Source organism: Trachypithecus francoisi, unplaced genomic scaffold (assembly GCF_009764315.1).
Source record: "Trachypithecus francoisi isolate TF-2019V2 unplaced genomic scaffold, Tfra_2.0 Lachesis_group2, whole genome shotgun sequence".
Lineage (NCBI taxonomy): Eukaryota > Metazoa > Chordata > Mammalia > Primates > Cercopithecidae > Trachypithecus > Trachypithecus francoisi.
In genome coordinates this window covers 103,984,841-103,990,572 of record NW_022681465.1, presented here as the reverse complement: position 1 = coordinate 103,990,572, position 5,732 = coordinate 103,984,841, and positions in this window count along the sequence as shown.

The following is a 5,732-nucleotide window of genomic DNA, read 5'->3' as shown; positions in this document are numbered from 1 at the left end:
GAGATCTCTGAGCAGGGAGGAAGTGCCAGAGAGGCCAAGTGAAGCAACAACACAAGGGTGGATAGGGCGTGGGCTTGATTTCTGGCTCTGCCTCTTACCAGCCATGTAAGATGGGCATGACCACATGGCCTCATCCACAGGCCAGATTACAGATGAAAGAGAAGATACGCGCAAAGGCTTTAGCCGTGTCTGGCAATAGGAAGTGCTCAAAAAGTCTAATTACTGTGAACTGACACCAAAGATCTATTTTAGTGTCATTGGCTTAGAGGTGATGGTTGCAGCAATGGGAGTGAATGAGAAAGCTTAGGACAAGTGTAAAAAATAAGAGACTTGGTGACTGAATTCTGTGGGGACAATGACATTAAGGGGAAGGCGAGGTAGGAGGAGTCCACAGTAGAGATAGACTGTCACCCCAAGGTGAAGCAGAGACAACTGAGCGTGACCAAGGGCAGGGGCGGGAGCAGCTGGAGAGCAAGGACTTGTGATAAGGGAATGCTCTTGGCTCAGGAAGAAAAGGGGAAGGAATAAAGAGGGCTGGGGCAGGACACAGCAGCTCGGAGGCAAATTTAATAGGAGCAGCAAAACATGAGAACTGGCTGGCGGGTCATGGATTATAAAAGATAGTGGAGAACAAGGGCTACGTTTCCCAGATGGGGTTTCTGGGAAATCTCAGGGCCTGGGTCTCTGAAGCAGTCTGGGCATCACTGGGCTGCTTTGGGGAGGCCCTGCAACCCTCCCGTGAACTAACACATGTTTCAATGGTCCCGTCCTTGCAGAGCCCCCTCACCTGCATTTTGAAGCAATGTGCTCCTTGAAGTCTAATGCCATTATGAACGAGTGTGACCATTTTCCTGCTGTGTTGTGGAAAGGAGCTCTCATGATCTCTTCTCTGTCATGTGCTGATGCTGCCTGAATAGTGGGTTCCAGAAAAACAGACGAATGAGCAGGTGCTTGCTCAGAAGGTCTATTAGCAGGGATCCTTTAGAACCCCAAATCAATGTTTAATAACCATGTTAAGAAGAGCTACGTTGAGAGTCTACATGTTTTGTCTTGTACGTCTCATGACTTCAAGGGAATTACAATGTTTTATTTAGTCAATAACTGTACTTTGACATACTGATTTTAAAATAAATTAATGGATTGAATTGATTAAAAAAACCCACCATTTTCATTTGATAACTTAAAATATCCCCACTTTTCTAATCATCTCCACTTAAGTCATAAGCTTAAGTTTATTTTTTAAGAGAAGTTTTCAAAAATATAATTGAAGCTTATGATACTTAAAGATCTAAGAGAAGACACACTGAATTATCAGGGTAGAGGTAACACACTCAAGTCTGGAATCTGCCAATAATCAGTTGTTTGATTAAAATTGTCATTTAGCTTCTCTGGGTCTTCTTTTTCCCTCTCATAAAATAGGTAGGTTGAATTACATGGTATTTAAGATCTTTCATAATGTCCTGTTATATTTCTAGATTAATAAAAAACATGTGGTTTGAATTTACAAGACTATCTCACTAAATCTGTAGTTGCTAAACCTAGACGACACCTTGCTAAGTGTGAAACATGTAGATTTAAGGCAAAAAGTGGTAGTAGTGTTTTACAAAATGGGTAACAACCTTTTGAATTCAGTAGTTCCACATATGACCATATTTTCTTCCTTTTTTTCTGGGACACCCACTAGTATTATAGTAAAAAATTTAAAAAGCTTGAATTCACAAGGACACACAGAATGCACAAAGAGAGACTGTGGTAATAGATTTCAACTAGGCTGATGGAAATAAGGTGACTGTATTTATAAACAGAAGAAAACTAAAACCCAAAGCTCCAACATGGTGGGAAAGATGAAAACAGTTGAGGCAGCTCATAGACAGAGCCCTGAGTCTTTTAGGACGTAGCTGGGCAGAAAGAAATGGAATAGTGATGCTAGAGCCCTGGTTGCTCAGGACGTGGCTGGGCAGACAGAAATGGGAGGGTGATGCTTTGGAGAAACTGAAACAGAGATTCTCTGTGCTCAGTGACTGGGATGTGTAGGGGCTGGGCAGGTGTAAAATGCAAACTTCTGTAATGCGTGGGACCTGAAGTTTCCTTCCCCTACTCTAATTCCAGAATGCAGCTGTCAAGCAAAAAGTCCCTCAAGGGGGAGATAGTAGAATTCTTCTCTGTAGAAGAAACTGAATGACCCAGGGAGGGATCCAACCTGCTCACACCATGCTCATCAACCTACCTGTGAAGCCCAGAAATGTATGAAGCTGTGCCCACATCCACAGCACACCTGATCAGTGTTTAGCACCTCACCCTGAATATCGAGTGAGCAGATAGCCAAAGATGACCAGACACACCACACACACACACACACACACACACACACACACACACAGTTTCTGAAGGTGACAGAAGAAGAACAATTAAACAGAAAAAAGCCCACAGGGAACAGAGTATAAAGGGAGATGAGAATCCTAAAATTTTTATGCTTAAAGAAATGAGATGAACAAGGTGCTATAAAAGAACAATCAGAGCATAAGAAATACCTCTTGTGCATTTAAAATGTGATAGAGAAAATAAAAGGAAATCAATAGAAAAGCTGGACAATAAAGATAAGCATATCTCTCATATATCAAAAAGATAAAAAGTAGAAAATGTATGAAAATTAAAGGGGCAATGCAAAAATCCAAGTTTTAACTAATCATAATTCCAGGAAAATTGAACAAAGAAAAGGATAGAAATGAACTGGTTGTTTAGTACAAGAACTGGGCTTCAAGAAGCTGAGTTTACAACCTGAAAGAGTCCGTTGGGTACTCAACACATTGGAAGGAAGGCAGATCAGATGATGGTGCATAATGATACAATTGTAGTTCGTCCATGATAAACAGGCTAACCTCAAAACTTCTAGGGAGAAGGTCATGTTGGAGAACAGGCCACAAAAAGGAACAGGAGTCAGCGTGGACTTGGACTTGGGCTCGGAATTAATTCTGGATGCTGAAAATTAATGAGTTTTAACCATGAATTCTATGACCACCTAGCTATCATTCAAGCATGAGAAATGGAATAGCATATTATAACACTCCAAAGACTAATCAATTTATTTTCCATTCACATTTTTTGGTGGGGGAAGCTATTGGAGCATTTGTGTCAGACAGAGTAGACATTAACCCATGAAAAACTGGAAAACAGTGGCTCTCACTCAAAGAGCAGTAAGTAAGATTATCCCCACACTGAGAGCAGTCTGGCTGTCCAGGAAGGTAAAAGTCCTGGTTGAAGAGAAGGAAGAAACTAAATGGAATGGATTAATTCTCTGATATACCTGAGTATTTGGGAAAATATTGATAAGCATGTGCTACTCTGATGGGAATGATTAAGACTTGGTATAGGCCGGGCGCGGTGGCTCAAGCCTGTAATCCCAGCACTTTGGGAGGCCGAGACGGGCGGATCACGAGGTCAGGAGATCGAGACCATCCTGACTAACACGGTGAAACCCCGTCTCTACTAAAAAAAAAAAAATACAAAAAAAAAAGACTTGGTATATAGAAGACACAGCAAAAAAAAAAAAAAAAAAGGCAATTATTACCTTTGGGAAAAATAAATGTCATAAAAATTCAAATATAATCATAGGCCACTACTTGTCTGCAATGATCAACACTTACATGATTAAAATAACGTAAACATGGACTATCAATGTCAGTGTAAGTTGTCATATGATGGTAGTACGAATGGAAAAGGAGATAGTGTGTATAAAAGATCCACATTTCATGCATCATTAGAGGAATCAGTCAATGATTATTACATTAGTAAATCAATAAATCTAACAATACACATATTGTATTTAAAATTAATGAGATAAAACCAGAATAAATGGAGGTGAAAATGTTCTTTCCTCTGTGATGTTATTTGCAGCAATGGGGTGAGGGCTGCTGTTCGTGCTTTCAGGTTTGTAGTGATTGCTAATCCCTTATAGTATGCAGGTAGCATTAATAGTTAAACCCCTAAATTTTAGAGGTTTTGGATGATAGTGTTTCATTCTCACACAAATTCTTCTACAGTATGACAGTTCTCCAGGGTAGCTCCCTGCAGCGTTATGACTTGAAGACTGTAACCTCCACCAATTCAACATGGTGGTTCCAAGGTCACAATGCCGCCTTTTTCAGAGGAAGAAAATGCTAGAGAACCATTCAAGTTTTTTTTCTTTTTTTTCATCTCAGAGAAGAAGTGACATCTCAGTTCCTTGATAAGAAATTGCAGCACAACCCTTCTTAACCACAAAACAGTGAGTTGTATATTTTCTGTGCCCAAGAAGGAGAGAATGACTGGATGAGGGCGTCTGGTTGAGTTTATCGCACATCTTTTAATACTATTTGAGTTTTACCAATATAAAGGTGCTAATTTAATTAAGATAACGAAATAAAGTGTACTCTAATAAAAAATAAGTTCATAGATGACAGAGCCATGCGAGATTGTTAAAAGACACCAACCCCTTTTTCATTTGCCCCAAGAATGCTCACCAGGGGTGCTTACAGCTGCAGCATTTACCCTGAGAGATAACGTTGTCACAAAATATCTCACTCTTATTATCTTCACGTTGCTCTAGTATATCACTTTGGAAAATGAAGACCTCATTCTATTTATGGCATTCTGGTTTTAGTAGTGGTATTTCCATTTATAAAATACAGTAATTCTCAATCGCTGAAAATGTCAAACCTTAGAAAGCATTTCTACTCACAATGTTAGCATTGCTCTCCAACAGTTGTTGGCCAGAGATTCGTTTTAAGAACCTGATTATTGTGAAACAGATGACTCAGATAGTTCAGTTGATTCTAATTATGTTGGTTCTGTTTAGAAATAACTTCAAGGACAGTTTTTATATTTTATTTTCATGTTTAAACAGTCACATTTGTTTCAGCCTCAAAGAGCGTGTTTATGTAAAATTAAACGAGCGTTGGCAGTGAGCCGCATTTTTTATTTTCCAAATGGAAGCATGGGTTTAAAGGTTAAAGTGGCTGCAGGTAATGTTATGGCCTCGGGCTTTCCTCAGTGCCATTGGTATTGTCAGGGTAGATTTGACCATGGGCTCAACTTAGTTTATCAACACTGATATCTGCATGAAACTAGAATTACACGGCAGATCGATTATTTATTTATGTATTTATTTATTTATGTATTTATTTATTTATTTTATGTTTTTTGAGATGAAATCTCACTCTGTCACCCAGGCAGGAGTGCAGTGGTGCAATCTTGGCTCACTGCAACCTCTACCTCCTGGGTTCAAGCAGTTCTCCTGCCTCAGCCTCCCGAGTAGCTGGAATTACAAACGTGCACCACCATGCCTGGCTAATTTTTGTATTTTTAGTAGAAATGAGGTTTCACCATGTTGGCCAGGCTGGTCTCAAACTCCTGACCTCAAGTGATCTACCCACCTCAGCCTCCCAAAGTGCTGGGATTACAGGCTTGAGCCACCGCGCCCGGCCCAAAATACAGTAATTCTTAATCACTGAAAATGTCAAACCCTAGAAAGCATTTCTACTCACGACGTTAGCATTGCTCTCCAACGGTTGTTGGCCAGAGATTCGTTTTAAGAACCTGATTATTGTGAAACAGATGACTCAGATAATTCAGTTGATTCTAATTATGTTGGTTCTGTTTGGAAATAACTTCAAGGACAGTTTTTATATTTTATTTTCATGTTTAAACAGTCACATTTGCTTCAGCCTCAAAGAGCGTGTTTATGTAAAATTAAA